This window comes from Pleurodeles waltl, chromosome 9 (genome assembly GCF_031143425.1).
Source record: "Pleurodeles waltl isolate 20211129_DDA chromosome 9, aPleWal1.hap1.20221129, whole genome shotgun sequence".
In the NCBI taxonomy this organism is placed as follows: Eukaryota; Metazoa; Chordata; class Amphibia; order Caudata; family Salamandridae; genus Pleurodeles; species Pleurodeles waltl.
The window spans coordinates 370,806,936-370,824,204 of NC_090448.1; the positions used below are offsets into that span (position 1 = coordinate 370,806,936).

The following is a 17,269-nucleotide window of genomic DNA, read 5'->3' on the forward strand; positions in this document are numbered from 1 at the left end:
CTATACCAAGGAGAAGGCTAATTGCAGAAACAGTTTCACAACTATGAGCAGGCCATAAAGCTGTACATGTATCAAATTTGCATGTAGACATAAGATAAATGCAAGACCTTGTATAATCATGCTAAAACAGTATGATATACAAACATTTAAACCAGGATTACAACATATAGGTGAGTAACAAAAAAACTTGCTTGTTTAAACCTTAATCATTTAGGCAATCAATACAGGGTATAGCCAGGCGGTATGGGGAGGGGAGGTCTCAGCTGGACTGCCAAGAGAGCAAAAAGGCAGCACCTCGGAGGCTTTCATATCTAGAAGAGATGGAGGGCTCTTGTTCGGGTGGGGCAGGAGAAAAGAGGGAGTCCCCTCAAAAGATACTACACCAGGGCCCCCAATATTTAGTCAAAGCTTTTCCTAGAGTCCACCATAACATCAATCATTTGCTTCATTGTAAGCGCATGCCATAGGTGCGTATGCCATTGGAACAGTGATGGGACCTAGGGTCTTTTCCATGCGGATGCTAATGCCATCTTGGCAGCTCCCAGGAACAGCAGGAGGATCGAACATCCCCCCTTTGTTTGGTGTTCGAGGGAGGGATGCTTGAGGCCCAGTAAAACATTTTCTGGGGCTGAAGGTACTGGATAGCCCAACATATCCATTATCTGAGCTAAAATCTCCTCCCAGTATGGGCAGATATTTAGGCAGTCGTACCAGATAAGATAGGAATGTTAATGTAGCCCACAACCTCTCCAGCATCTGACTGTCATGTTTGGAAATATTTCTTGGAGTTTTTCCAGATAAAAATACCAGTCATTAATGACGTTGTAATGTGCTTCATGTAAACCCAGTAAGTGATTAAATCTGCAGATGTCACACCAGACATTACACCTTTGTCGCTTCTCAACTGTGATCCCCAGCTTTTGTTCTCAGAATGTGACATGTCGTGGAGTAGGGGGTTAGTGTAGTGGATCTCAAGAGGGAGTAAAGAAAGGAGATGCATCCCCTGGTGGTTCCTGCTTTCAGCACAAATTGGTTGATAGGCAGGGTGTCTCTAGTGGAGGTCTGTCTTACATCTGCTTTTAGAATTGAGTGCTTTGATTGAGCAAAGTGATATCCTTCTCAGGCGGGTAGGTTAAAATCACGGCAGAAGTTCTCAAATGTTAAAATGTCCCATCCATAAAACAGGCCTGACATAGTAAGGCATCCCCCCCTCTTGCCACTCCAAAAGGGAGGGAAGGTCATTAGGTTGTTTGTCTTAGTGACAGTGTCCCAGAACTTCAATGTGGTGGCTGTTCGGGTGCTTATGCAGGCATTGCATGGGCGGTCAGCTTTAGGCTTCCAAAGGATATCCCAAACTGTCCTGCCCACTATCGCCTGGGCCATATGTAGCCAGTGTTTGTTTGACTCCCTTAATGACCATTCAGATATAACTCGAAGTTAGGAAACTCTATAATAGGACAAGAAGTCTGGTAGACCCGGCCCCATGCTTCTTTAGGAAGTGCCAAAAGGCAGTAGTTCAGTCAGGCCCTTTGGTTCTGCCATACGAATTTAGTGGTCATGGAGCAGATGGTAGTAAGAAATTCCCTGTCTACTTCAATCAGGAGTCCTTGAAACAGATATAGTATATGGGGAGCACTGTTTCATTAAATGAAGGTAGGTTGCCTTATATAGGTTGGTTACTTTGGGTGTGAGTTTCATCCCTAAATATGTGATATCCTTCTTTGCTAAATGAAAGGGGGAGGCAGATGCCAGGTCTGCTATTTCAGCTTAGGAGACAGTTAAATTGAGCATGAAAGATTTGTGGAGATTAATGCATAAGACTGCCACCCCTTCATAATGTTTAAGTTCAACTTGTAGTGCCTGGCGAGGTGACCGAGGGGAGGTGAAGGATAGCAAAATGTCATCGGCAAATAGCAAAAGTTTATGTTTGACTGACCCAAAGGGAAGCCCCCGAATGGAGGGTGTGGCCTTATCTTTGCAGCTAAGGGTTCAATACTGAGGGCAAAAACTAAAGGAGAGAGGGGCAGCCCTATAGCGGATCCCAAGTGAGAGTATGAGAGTAAAAAAGTCAGAGGCTGTCCCGTTCACCAGAACACTAGAGTGGAGGCTATTATAGTTAGCCTGTAACATAGTGATAAAGTGGTCTTGAACCCAAAGCGACGCAGTGTGTGAGATAGGAAGGTCATGTCCAACCTATCGAAAGCCTTCTCATCGTCCAACGTTAGCAAGACCGCCGGGATGGATTTCTTCCTAACCTTCTTTATCAGGTGGATAACTCGCCATAAGTTGTCATGGGTTTGGCACCCAGTGATAAACCCAGACTGATCCAGGTGGATCAGTTCTGGTATTATGTCTTCAAGTTTGTGAGCCAGGATTTTAGCGTACGATTTAGCATCTAGATTGAAGAAGGATATGGAGAAGAAGGAAGCACAAAAGCCTGTATTTGTCCCTGGTTTCAGAATAACCGATATCAGGGCTTCTCCCATTGAAGGAGTGACTGCCTGAGAGTCTGCTATGTGGTTGAAGAGTTCTGTCAGATGAGGGACTAATTTGGAGCTGAAAGTTTTATAAAAATGGGCATTAAATCCGTTGGGGTCAGGAGCATTGTGGGGTTTAAGAGTGTCCACAGCGAACTGCGCCTCTTCTGTTGTTATGGGGGCACGTAAGGCAGCGTTAAGGGTTGGTGAAACTTGCAGTAAAGTGACATTCGCTAGATAGGCTAGCTGCTCTCTGTCGTCCATGGAATCAGAAGTGTAGACTTTTTGGAAAAATCTCTGAATGCCCAGTCCTTCCCTTCTTCTGTGTGTTGAGGCACCCCGGCCTGACATGTGTTTTCTCTCGTTTACTGCATGATTGCCTCACTAATAGAGAGCCCATTTTGTTGCCTCTCTCATTGGTGGTTTGTTTGAGTTGCAAGAGGAATAATTTTGCTCTGTTAGTGTATATAGCTTTAATTTTCCCCCAGAGGGCTGTGATTTTTCTCTTTAGGCTAAGGGTGGATGTATAATGGTAAACAGAGGGATAGGGAGGAATATTGGTCCAGTGTACAGCCTCCCTAGAGATATGCAAATAAAGAAAAGTACACTGTTCCAGCTAGAGAGAGAGACAGTAGCAAAAGGAGGGTCCTATTTATAGGAGCAAAAACCTCACACACCCAAATGGGTGTCATGCTTCATCTTTGGAGTTGCTCCTCGTCAGACTGGCGCTGCAATGTCTGACGGGCACCACCCCAAATGGGGGGGCTCTTTGCCGGAGTTCTTATCTGAGATGATGCCAAGACCCTAAGTGTGTGTGTAAAGTTAGGAGATCAGAAGAAAGGAATCTAAAATTGACTCACTGAACCTAAAAAAGAGATCTATTTAATAGTCAAGATATAGGTCAGAGGCCAAGATTAAAACTAATCATGAGAGTGAAACAGAGTTAATGGTCAATCGCTCTAGGTTAAAGGGGTGGGGAATTTCCACGCTATCCCTCATAAAGGTCAACATGTTTCGCGTCTCCTAGAGGCCCAAACGGGTCCAGTGACGCTTCTTCAGGACCAAAAATAGACTAGATGTATCTCCTATTCGTGAAAAGTATGAAAAAACTAATACCTGAAACTGTCAGGACAAATGTATCCAGACACTCACACTAGTATGGGATTGCTAATCCTATCTGTCGCCCGTCCCCATAAAGGAGCGTTCTACATGGGACTGAGCGGACCAATGGTCAGGTGTATACCTCCTTGGTAAAGGTTCCTCCTGCCGGCGGGTGACCTACCCGGGTCCGCGTCTCCCGAATGAGGGTGGATGTAGCCTAATGAGACTTTTCGGCATTCAAGAGTTCAGCTTTAAGCATCTCTCTCTCCCCTGTCCTCTGCTTAGTTAGCGTAGTCATCAAAGATATACATTTCTCCCGAACAATGTCTTTAAAGGCATCCCAAGTCGGGGAAAGGACAGTGTCTCTGGACTTATTTAGCTGAAAATTTTCTACAATCAACTTGCGAAGTTCCTCACGGAAGAGGAGGTCTCTCGAAAGTATGTTAGGGAAATACCATCTATGGAAGGATGATCTCGGAGTGCTCCATTAAAGGATCATTTCCAGTGTGGTATGGTCCGAGATGGTAATAGCGTGAGTGGTAGCAGCCACGATGGAGTGCTCTAGAGGTTGATTTATGAACGTGTGATCTACTCTAGAGTGTGTTCTGTGGTAATGAGAGAAGAATGTGTAGTCCAGTGTAGTGGGATTCACTACTCTCCAGGCATCCACCAGGCCCAACTGATGTAAGGTCGTTTTAATGGTTTTAGTAAATAATCCGGCATGGGAACTGTGTGAGTGAGTACTGTCCAGATTAGGATCCCATATTAAATTGAAGTCCTCAGCAGTATAATAGCACCTTTCGCAAAGCCACCCAGTGTGGAAAGGGAGGAGCAGAGAAACTCTGACTGCCCGGTATTAGGAGCATAAACTGTGGCAATGGTGCAGGTGCAGCTTTCGAAGAGCCCTTTAACCATCAATAATCTCACTTCTTTATCTGACTTCTTATTTATTATTTGGAAGTTGACCATGAAATGGAAAAGGAGTGCAACTCCGTTATGTTTCGTGTTGCAGAGGATGTATAAATAAGGGGGTATGATCTATGGCATAATCTATGTTTATCCTTCCATCTAAGATGGGTTTCCTGGAGAGCAATAATGTCAAGGTGCCTATAAAGAATATATTTCCAAAGATGAGAGCATTTACTGGGAGAGTATAGCTCTTTAACGTTCCATGTTGGGTATTTAACACCATCTGGATATATGACAGAAAGACGACCAACTGCACTTGGTTTGAAAGGTGTGAAAAATGGTCTCTCCTATCCCTCCCCCCTACTCCTACCCCACATATAGCCAAATTCTTCCTACCCAGGCCCCCCTCTTTCAAGGAAACTATGTCCAACCATGCACAGTAACAACTAACAAACAGACAAACAAAAAGATATCACCAAGGGAGTATACACTCCTTCCAACTCACTAACTCCAGTTAAATCTAGATGATAAGGATATAGTGGACACTAAATCACCAAGCACCCCCTCAAAGGCTGCAAATGGGGGGGGGACGCTACTGATCGAACAGCCATGTCTTGAGGTGTCTCCTGAGGGTAAGTAGGTCCTTTGTCTGTCGTAAGTGAGTGGGATGAGTGTTCCACATCTTGGCGGCAAGGTGGAAGAATGATCTGCTGCCGGCAGTCATTCTGTGGATGCGTGGGATGGTAGTGAGGGAAAAGTCAGTGGAGCAAAGCTGTCGGGTTGGGGTGTAGAAGGAGAGCCGTCTGTTGAGGTATTCTGCTCCGGTGTTGTGCAGTGCCTTGTGAGCATAAGTGAGGAGTTTGAACGTAATTATCTTGTTGACTGTGAGCCAGTGCAGGTCTCTCGGAGGGCTGTGATGTGGCTGTGGCGGGGGATGTCAAAGATGAGGCATGCGGAAGCGTTCTGTATGCGTTGCAGTCTTTTGTGGAGCTTGGCCGTGGTTCCTGCGTAGACGGCATTGCCGTAGTCCAGTTTGCTGCTTACAAGGGCTTGGGTAACCGTCCTTCTGGTTTCAGTGGGGATCCATTTGTAGATCTTCTGAAGCATGCAGGGGGTGTTGAAGCAGTATAGTTTGTAAGAGACTAGTGGCATTATAAAGCAAGGCATTAAATTGTTACAAAGTCACTCGATACAGCACACTCCCCTTAACCTTGTAGGCCCAGCGACAAGAGAGGTCACCAAGCATGTCAACCACCACCCAAGACTGGCAAATAAATGTTCAAGGACTCCGCCTCACATTCCCGGTGCCTTTCACTCCTGGTGGGACTCGTGGTCCCAGGAGTCTGTTTGCTGCTTGGGGGGCAGGACTTCACGTGGGCGCTTCAAAGCACGGGACGCGCACGGGCAAAGTTCGGGCCAAGGGCGGGCCCATCACAGACCGTTAGAGGCCGGGCCGGGCAACCCGTCTGAGACCTAAGGTAGGATTGTTGAAGTCTTCTTCGTTCTTCTCTGTTTAGTGACACTCTATCTGCGGTCTGCCCATCACAAGTACTTAATGGGGAAACAAAAGGCTAAAGGAAGTCCTGCTATGGGTTCTACCCAATCTAAAATACCCAAGCTTTGCCAACCCTTGTATCCTCTCTCCAACTGTATAGTCAATGAAATAGATTTTTTGATTGAAGAGGTTGAATCCATCCTATATAAAAAGGAGAAAATTCCTCAGAAAAGTCTAAAGAATGGTCCTCTTACACCGTTTCTGATTGCTAGATATTCTTGTAAAGGCAGCACTCAATCCAATAAAGTTCGCCAAAGGGGGTAGTACTCCAGGATGGCAGTACGAATGTTAGTTTGCCAGCATCTCCCCTGCCTTATCATAATTTAGAAGTTCCATTAGAAACCGCAATTATCCATGAAATTCCTTGCTCCAACTGTTTTTCTTCTTTGGAGCACAAGGACCATATGCATCCTCAAGAAGCCCAAACCCAAGAAGGTCCTACTCTATCTTCATGAGATGCTAGCCAACACATGACTGAACCCCCTGGAGTCTCGCCCCAGGAGGATTTAACCCCATTGGTGATTGGTTTGAGAAAGGAAGTTGGAGAACTGAAAGTATTAATGGCAGAAATACTTAACACCCATAGATCGATTAGCCTAACAAGAGTTTATTCCCATACTTCGGAGGGTGAGGTAGTCCCCTCATATATTCAGCAATCTCCAACTTCTGGAACTGTGTCAAATTCAAGAGATCTCTGTTGTCCCAAAAGGCAAGCTTACACCCTTGGAGCCTCCTCAGCTAAACCTGATAATGTTCTATGCTCCCAGGGGGAAGTTATGGTAACACCAGGGATTAATACACATGTGAAAGTGGAGTGGGACTCAACGATTGACTATGGCCATCGCACACATCTCAATAATGGCCAGTCTATTTACATGTGCAATGTTTCCCCTCTACCCCCCAACACTCGGGAAGACAAAGCCTCACTTATAAACAAGGTTTTGCATTGGTTACGCCATACTAGACAATGTGGCTCTATCACCCACTCGGATATTTTATTGGCTGATTGACTTATTTGCAACTCTGCCTGCAGGGATGCCATAAAACTTAAACTTGCCAGTCCCTATTTGGTAAAGGGCTTGCTCTCCATGGAGGCACGTAATCACCCACGGAGGGGTACTGCCATTTTTCTTAGTGATAGCTGTCCCGATACCAGTATTTTGGGACCGAATTCCTTATCTGCTTAGAACTCCACAATGCCGAGTGAGGGCTCTGGGCGTCCAGCTCCTAATGTAGAAATGTCTTTTGCAGCCTTGATGGAGGAAATTGTACCTGCTCCTGAGGAATATAATCCACATGATCCCGATTGTTTGGCATATACATCAGATATCGTTTGACTGTATCCTCCTGTATCTCACAAGGGTGACCATAGTATTTTTTCAACCACTTCACTTTTTCCTCATGTCCCTCAAACTTTTGAAGCTGTGGTCCCAAGGAGGAGGGCTTTGTTTCCCAATGTAACAACAGTAATTGCCAATTCAGGAGAGCACCTTGTCAAGCCCATTTCCTCCGTTAATTTTTATGCAGGCACTTGTTTTACTGAATCTTCCGCAATTAAGTTCTTGTCCTGGAACGTGGCTGGAATTCGTAGTAAATTAATTGATGCTGACTGGGGAGCATGCATAGACATTTTCAATATTTGTATGTTTCAGGAAACTTGGGCTACTCACAGTGTGTATAGACATGGGTTTTCCACCTTTTTTAAAGAAGCAAAACAATCACCTGCTGGCAGAGCAGCAGGGGGACTCGTTACCTGGATAAGAATGGCTGAGGTGGGTGGTGTAAGGGAAATGTATGTGGACTCCCCTGATATTCTGGCTATAGTTATAGAGTCCTAACCAGCTGTCTCCCACTATTCAGATGTTGAATTCTTTTTTGTTGGACTATTATCCAACGCATTATATTATTATAGCTGGAGACTTCAATGCATCTATTGAGCCCAACCCAGCCTTCTCAGAGGCCACAAAGTCAGAAGACTTTATATGAAATATTCCCTCCTATTCTTCTCAGATGACACCCCCTAAAACTAGCAACAAGGCTCTTCAGATTATTGATCTTATGTTATCTCATGGTCTCCGTCCAGGCAAAGGGCGCTTTTCTTCTGACATCCCTGCCAAACCAACCTTTTTTAGAGGGTCATACAGTAGCATCCTGGATTTTGTTCTTATTGATATGAGGATCTGGCACTTTATTAAAGATCTAAGAGCCGGAAATCAATATACCAGTGACCATGCCCCCCTCTTAGTATTATATGACAGTCAGCTTTTTTTTAATACAGTGCGTCCCCCTGACTACGTTGCCCCTGAAACATTGGAGGTGTCAAATAACAAGCGTGTGGTGAGATGGGAGTCTTTTAAAAACTTGCACAAATTATGGGGCAAATTGTGTGCCCTTGTCTCTACCCATCAGTTATTTATTGGCGCTACCTCGTATACCTCATTCGACGTAATGAATTTGCACCTCAATCTTTTTCTTGGCCTTAAAGAGTTAGTCCTCAAAACGATCCGGGATAATACCCATTCAGGAGCTCACTCCAACTATAGGTGGTTTGATAAGGAATGTAGGAAGGCCAAGAGCTCCTTGATAGAAGCATTAATATCTAAAGATAGAGATAAGATAACTCAGGCTAGACGTAATTATGCTTTCATACTTAAGCATAGTAAAAAATAACTGGGAAGTGACGTCATGGAAAGAACTAGCTCAGGCTGCAAGGGACTCAAACTCTAAACGTTTTTGGACCCTGGTGGCCAGAAATGGCTGTAATCAAGCTCTAAGGCCGGAGTAACATATACCCCCAGAATCCTGGTCTTGCTATTTTACAGAGCTGTATGGTCTTGCATCTGACCGCGCCACTATAAATTGTGATGATCCATCACATCTGTACTTGAGTTCGGGCACTTTGCCACCTTTCACACTGAAAGAAACCGAGCTTGCCATCAAGGACCAAAAATTAGGAAAAGCCCCAGGGCCAGATGGCAGTCCTTCGGATATGTTTAAATCGGACGTGAATCATTGGGGCCCTTATGTTAATAGGGTCTCAAATGCTGTCTTAGCAAGTAGAATTTATCCTTGGTCCTGGAGGGGAGCAATTATTGTCCCTATACACAAGAAAGGAGAAAGGGGCATCCCAGGAAATTACAGACCCATTAGTCTTATGGACAATTTAAAAAAGATTTTCCGCTACCAGATATTAAGCAGGCTAAAAGATTGGATTGAAGACAATCAAGTACTTGGTCATCTCCAGGTGGGCTTCAGGAACAAAATAAGTACAATTGACCAGATATTTCGCTTCCTTACCATTAAATGGAAAACAGTAGATGAAGATGCAGGGATACCCTTTGTGGCATTTGTAGACCTAAAGTCCGCATTTGATCTTGTCCCACGCTGCAAGCTAATCAAGGTTCAAGGATGGTTGCTTTGTGGTCAAATGTGGTAGTATCAGTGATCACTTTTTGACAACATGTTTTCCTTTCCATTGTGAGTGCCAGATTTCAGTGGTAGAACCACTAGCACGATCAGATGCCACCACCCTGCCATGACTTCTTGAGTTCACAGGGGTGGTGATGATGAGACCCAGGAGGGAAGCCATGTTGTCCACTTCTGTGAAGTGGTGTTTCTTATTGCCAAATTCAAAGGCAATACCAAAAGGGCAGGTCCAGTGGTATTTCATATGTTCATGACAAAGCACAACTGTAATGGGTTTAAATTGTAATCACCATGCGAATGTCACCAGGGTGACATCCTGGAACAGCGAGCAGTTCCCTCCTTGGAAGGTGATAGTGTCTTTCTGACACGCTGCACAGAGAATTAGTTATTTTGTTTTGCAGGAGTTCAACTTGGCCAGAATGCCTCTAGGCCGTCTCCCCCCAGATGTGGCCAACGGTCCCACTCTGTGCACTCATTCCACTCACACCTCAGGATGTTCAGCCCCCTAGAAGTTCAGAAAAACAGGTCCACTATGAAGGCCTCCAGGTCTGTCACTTCAGTTCCTTCCTCCAGACCCCTCACTCGGATGTTATTCTTCTGGGACCATTTCTCAAAGTCCTTGCATTTTAGAAGAGCTGAATGTTATTGGAAGTGGAGGTTTCCCATGTCTTGTCCCAGCGTGTGCGTGTGTTGCTCCAGATCTTGCATTTTTTATCCCAGAACTAGAGGGTGTGTTCCAATAGAGTCAACCTCTAACTCTGGAGGAGGGACAGACACTGTGGGGGTGATTCTGATTCTGGCGGGCGGCGGAGGCCGCCCGCCAGAATTCCGCCCTCCATTATACCGCTCCGCGGTCAGAAGACCGCGGAGGGTATTATGAGTTTTTCCCTGGGCTGGCGGGCGGTCTCCAAAAGACCGCCCGCCAGCCCAGGGAAAAACTCCCTTCCCACGAGGATGCCGGCTCGTAATCGAGCCGGCGGAGTGGGAAGGTGCGACGGGTGCAGTGGCACCCGTCGCGTATTTCAGTGTCTGCAAGGCAGACACTGAAATACTTTGCGGGGCCCTCTTACGGGGGCCCCTGCCGTACCCATGCCATTGGCATGGGCACGGCAGGGGCCCCCTGGGGCCCCGCGACCCCCCCTACCGCCATCCTGTTCATGGCGGCTTTCCCGCCATGAACAGGATGGCGGTAGGGGGGGTCAGAATCCCCTCGGCGGCGCAGCGAGCTGCGCCGCCTTGGAGGATTCTTAGGGGCAGCAGAAAACCGGCGGGAGACCGCCGGTTTTCCTGCACTGACCGCGGCCAAAGCGCCGCGGTCAGAATGCCCTGCGGGGCACCGCCGGCCTGTCGGCGGTGCTCCCGCCGACCCTGGCCCCGGCAGTCTAAGACCGCCGGGGTCAGAATCACCCCCTGTGTCTGCCCCCACAGAGAGGACAAGGGAGAATCTAGATGCCAGCTCAAAGTAGCTAGCTGGACAGGGAAGCTGCTGGGAAGTGCAAGAGTGGGCTCCCTGGGCTGTCCTAACGAAAGGAGATGTTGATGTACCCCAGTGGATCTGGGTATCCCCAACAAAAAAAAAGCACCCCAATAAAAAAAGAAAATATGACCCCTCAGCCCCCTGCAGCGAGAAAGAACTCTGCTAAGCCATAAAATAGGCACACTCCCTGGAGGGAGAACCGAATACTGCCCGGCGGGGCTTTCTTTTGCTTAGGTTTTCTACCTTGTGGCGGACCCAGATTGGCAGTGGACCCCCAATGTATAAACAAGCATTTGCAATGCAATATGTCTCGTATTTGCTCGAGTTAGAGCTATTAGCGATGTAAACTCCTAACTGGACACTTCTTGCCACATAAATTGAAAATAAAAAGTAAAACAGTTTCACATAAGCAAGCTGATTCACAGCGCTGCAGGTGCCATGAGCATCAGCACGAAGAAGACCACAAAAGGAAAAAGAAATTTGCTTGCAGTCAAACTTATCTGCAAAAGTGCAATTAGCCATGTGACAGGGGCGATGGCCAGTGCGGCAACAAAACCTCCCCAAGGAGGAACAAACTTAAACCATTTACCAATGTCATCAAAGGATTTTTTAAGGCAAGCCCACAAACGAGTGGTACTGATGGGTGTGGTTAAAATTCCAGATACATACCAACATGTCGGAAAGCAGCGCTTCCACGCTGCTATGCTCAATCTAAAAAGAGCTGTGGGGGGGGGGGGGGCTGCAGGAGTAGAGAAACCCCATCCGCCCCACAGGATTATAAAGGTAACCCTAAGTTTATGGGGACAAGAAATGCATGACTCACAAACTTCTCATCATATTGTTTCAAAACAGTTCTAAGGCTTGAATGTTTGTTTTACACCCTGGGAGAGCAGTGACTGCTAGGGGTTGGTTTATGGTTGCATTTTATATGGTCAAAGGTGTTGAAGAAAGAGTCAGACGTATTTTTTTAATAATAATAAGAATTTCTTTGAAAAAGAGACTGTGGTAGCTGGCAGAAGCGAAAATGAGCATTTGAAGGGTGTAGAAATATAGGAGATGATTGTGGTGGTAAAACTTTTACATAAAAACAATCAGAGAAATCAAAGGGAGAGCTGGAGTGTGGATGGGTGAGCAACGTGGAGAAGGGATTTCAATGGGGTAGCAAGACTTGAGGGAGAGGGCAAAAATGCATGCATTTGAAAGGCAGGTGATGGCCAAAGGAAGGCGTAATTCCCCGATTATAATTGTAAACAGTGGGATGCAATTGACAAACAAGAGGAAGGTAAACAATTGATCCCTTGTTTGCAAATGTTTTTTTATTTTGTTGGTTAACAAAGTGCAGATAGACACACTTACCTACCAGCATAGCAGTACAATTATGCAAAATGTGAATGTGAAGAAAACTGGAATTTACCAAGTTCCTGTCAGCAAGTGCAATAAAGGCGTCCATAAAAGAAAAAACAAACAAAAACCATATCTAACATACCCACTGTGGGGTCTGCAGCGTATGTACCAGGTGTATAAATAATGGCACAGGCATTGAACAGTGGCGCAACAAAACATGAGGGGAAACGACGGGTGCTTAGGACAAAAAGGGGTGATCACTTAATTAAGAAGCAATCAAGAGAAAGACAACCAGACTTCGCCCTATTGGGTAGAAAATTGATGTATGTCATGTGTCTCAGTTTATTTGGAAACCAGAGACTGGGCAAAGTACATGAGGCATTGAGTAATTTATTTAGACTTGTCAAGGTTCGTTATATGCAACAAAATAACTGTGTACAACAAGATTCTGTCTCAACTCTCAAGCCACCACCACAGACGCTGGATTTTTTTTTAACCTAAATGTTATTGCTTTGATTTACATTATAGCACTTTTCTCACAATATCTCTGCAGTCAGTTTGCAAAACATCTTAATTTATAAGTCGAATACTCAGTCAGCAATAGTTAGTCACTACAAAGTTATCATTCCTGTATTATAGCAGAGATATATAGTGTTAGAGACATATGTGCAGAGTAAGGTGTAGGAATATGTATTTTGGTATTGGAACTAGCGAAGCGGTTATAGAGAGATATATTGTTCTTTGTTTGTATTTAGTGTATTTAGGTGTGCCAGCGCTTTTCTAACATGATTCCATATACTGTATGCTAGTGAAATGGGGATATAATGCTTTGTATGACTCTGTTGTATTGGTCACTGCACTCCCTGAATTAATGCACTTTTCTGTATCCATCGTGCAAATAGCTCTTGCACCAGGGCAAACAATATAGGCGACTAGAGGCAACCTGGCCTTATCCATCTTCATCATACAAATCCCTTCTGTCCTTCCCATCCCTCCTCCCTCTCTCTCATCCCTACTCTTTCTAACTACTATTAATTCCCAAACACCCTTCAGCCATGCCACCCAACTAACAAGTGCACATGATCACTACTTACAAAAAACATACTACTTCCCCTTTTGAAATGCATTCCTATAATTCTATCCCTAATCCAAACTCCCCTTTTTCAAAGCCAATCCTATCACTGTAGCCCTACTCCAAACGCTACTAACCACACATGAAATCAAGAGCATAGACCTAACACAATTAATGCACAAGAAAAGAAAAAGAAAACAAAGTGTACTAAACTACTCACTACTAATCTTGGGTTCTGGAGTAGCGTGCTACTCACTGAAAAATGCTTCAATGCCTCGTCAGGGGTTATAAACACTAGATATAAATACATTTGCAATTCACAATGTAATGTTGATTTTGAATGCATTATTTACAGTATGTTGCAGACAGCGATTTTTGCTCAATCTTGAAATGTTGGATTGACAATAATGGTTGTATGTATTTAAACATGATTATTATTTCAATTAGAAGATAGTACTTTTTTAACATATGGATTATTTGTCTTTTAATGTGATGAAACTTCGACAAAACCAATAGGCTTGCCTTATATAATAATGTGGTGACCTTCGACAAAGCGAGTAGGCTTGCCTTGTTTATTGTGTGGTGGCACACTGACAAAGCTAATAGGATTGCCTTACATACTGATGTGGTGATTTGTAACAAAACCAATAGGCGCTGTTTTATTTGAAGTAACACCACCCTATATGATAGTATGCTATCTGGTATATGTGGGGAGGGTGGTCTTTAATTTTTAGGATTCATGACCCCGTAGTGGTCAAATGAGATCTCAAAATGTCACCAAAGGGAATTCAATCTGCTTGATATATATATTTGGAAATTAATACATAATATTTAGTGTTGTGTGTGTAATAAATGTACTTTACCTTTTTTTTTTTTTAAATCACTGATTGGACAATCAATAATTGAATGTTATTATTGAGTCCCAGCAAATGGTCATACTAGCCCACAACACTTCCCCTGAGTAGGTCTTGGACTTCTGTACTTCGCTACCCTGAGAGAGTGAAGTGCTACAATGGGGCATCTGGTTTCTGGTTAGGAGAAGGTTTGGACCTTTTACTTGTACAGGCCTCACATCATGCACGACTAATAACCCAATTTCTTACAGTAAGTGAGAGTAAGAGGTACTGCAAGTGATTGAGAGTGGGTGAGCAAGAATGAATAAATGTGAGGGATTGTAAGAGAGTGAGTGATTCTGAGTGTTAGAATGAGTAAGTGAGTGTAACTATGAGTGAGAATGAATGAGTCAGACTGAGGATGAATAAGAATAAGTGAATGTGGAAGTGAGTGCAAATGACTGTGAGTGAGTACATATGAATGAATGAAATAACGGAGTGAAACAGTGAACGAGTGTGAATGAATGAATGAGTCAGAGTAAGAATAAGTGAAAGGGTGTGAGAATGAGGACGTGAGGGTAACACTGAGTGCAAGTTAGCGTGACTGAATGAGAAAGTACGAGCGAGTCAGAGTAAGAAAGTAAGTGCAAATTAGTGAGACTGAAGGAGTGAGTAAGAGTAAAAGTGAGTGGAAGAGATAAACTGAGATTGAATGAGTACACATCAATACAAATGAAACAGCGTGAGTGAGTAAGCATGATTGTGAGTGACTAAGTGGATGTAAGTAAGTGTGAGTGAGAATGTGGTTTTCTGCTTGCAAGTCTGCCATTGGTCCAGGAATACTGAAGGTAACTCTTGACTTATAGGAGGACAGCAGTGGCATTTTGAAAGAGAGCAAGCAAGACAAAATGCTGATCCTGACATACTAAAGGTAATTTGTGACATAAGGGCGACTCATGGTATATGGACAGTATTATGACACAATTCTCATTCTGGCATGCTGTCCAGAATTCTTGACCTATTGGAGCACTTTTGGCTAAATGTTGGACCTAGCATAATGGAGGGAATTTTTGAGTTATGAACCATTCAGCACATTTTGAAAAAGCAATGGTGTGAAGTCCTGTGGAGCATTGGTTTTCATTTGCTTCAAAGGGTGTGAATATGTAATGAGTGCCCTTTCAGAACCTATGGCATTTTTATGTGAAAAACGTTTTTTAAAATTCACCATTAAACCCTATGTTCTTGGGGATGAGCGCCCTCCCCCGAGAGCCTCGTAGTAGATGTCTGCCTATATTCACAGCAGGTTTTATGCACCACCACTTTCAAAGATCATGTTAGCATCCTATATAGGGGTTTCTAAACTATACATTTGTTTGTGTTGTGCAGTTATTTTAACCACACAAATATGAAACTGCAGCATTATCACTTATAATGGTGTCAACAAGGTTGAGGTCATGTGACATCACTTCTTCTGAAGATTCGGGGTGATGGGTATTACTGTCACTTTAATGTCAATGAGGTCAAAGGGTGTGTAATGTCACATTTATTACCCCAGGCATTTTGATGAGAAGACACACATGGTTAAAGAGGACTCAGTGTAAAAAAGTCGGTAAGAGCTGATACCAAAGATAGCTTGGAACAGCCACTAAAAGAGGATTATGTGTGTGGAGTTATGCTATTTTTCTGAGGTCTATGATAGAAGACAGAATAAGATATACTGACCAACACATTGAATCGGAACACACTTGTTTACTATATTTGCTTTGTACTGAACAGAACATGTCAACCTAGCATATTTTAGAGAGGTTGTCTCTAAACATATAATAAGGATATATACAAAGTAGTGATATGCATAATTACATAGTTTTGTGAAGGTGACAAATTTTCAAGAATTCACAAGGTTTATCCAGTCACGGCTTATGGCACGGAAGGGGCAGGGCAGCGGGAAGGGTGGGGGGCAGGGGAGGGGGGGGAATAAAAAGTAAATTAAAAAATAAACATTTACCTTGTTCGCCCCCGCTGCTTCATTCGCTTCTCCTCAATAGGCACAGGCTCCCAGCCTGCCCTGCCGCTAATCCTGCCGCTGCTCAGAGCAGAGTCATGATTGGCCGGGAGCGCCCAGCCAGGGGGCTCCCAGGCAGACTGGGAGCCTGTGCATGCTCTCTCCAGCCCAGCAACACAGTGCCGGGCTCGAGAGAGCACACTGCACATGCATGTTTGGTTGGCCCAAGACAGCCGGCCAAACATACATGAGCAGTGAGGGGGATTGCTGTGCACCCCCCCTCAGTGCACATCACAACCTTTGGCCCTGCCCCTTTTACATAGTTTATTATCATTTTTTTGGTAAGAGGTTTGCAGCTGCCGCTGCTGGCAGGGGGGCAACACTCCTCCGCCCTAATGGAGGAGCCACCTGTGGGTTTATTGCTATCACAAAGGTTCACGTCCAATATGAACATGTATTTTGCGACAAAGCTGCCCTGCTAAATGTTTTTCTTTCTCAAAACTACCTTTGAGTACATTTATTCCCACTTTCGTTTAGGTCTGGTTTGACAGTACAGCTATCTCCACATATTTGTTCTCAGTTCTTTAAATTGTACATAAACTGGGCTTTGGCTCCCCTTTGAAGAGTATTACACGCTCATATTCTGTCAAGGGTTGTCATTCTACCTTCGGGGTAGTGCTTCAGTAGGAACGCAGGGGGTGTATTTTACACGGGAAAATAACACAAAATCATTCCATTTCTGTCTCGTTAATTCTTTATCACCTGCATGCATTCCACACTGAAAGCATTCCTTTGGCCTTCTTTCTTCTACAGCACTGGCAAAGCGGATAGTATGGGCTTTAACATTATTAACAACATTTATGAATGCAACGCTTGTATACTGTATTTAATATTACCTGTGTGTACATGTGTTGGCACATTCAGCAAATACTAATGACTGTATATTCTGGTTTAATTTGCAACCTTTACTGCCTTCAAAATGTATGAAAACGTATGAAACGAATCTTTAAGCAGTTTACAGAAGCATGCTTTTATTCCTTCGAACACCTACAATAAGAATTAGGGCAAGTTGG

General features: G+C 44.3%; 1 protein-coding gene and 1 long non-coding RNA gene across 2 annotated transcripts in view; one reads left to right on the plus strand and one right to left on the minus strand.

The window, feature by feature from the left end:
* Positions 1-17,269, plus strand: part of LOC138259316 (uncharacterized) — a 183,291-nt gene that overhangs the window by 155,564 nt on the left and 10,458 nt on the right. The gene's annotated exons all lie outside the window — the stretch shown is intronic.
* The window catches only part of LOC138259315 (cytochrome P450 2B19-like), a 473,070-nt gene that overhangs the window by 86,386 nt on the left and 369,415 nt on the right, over positions 1-17,269 (minus strand). The window lies entirely within an intron of this gene.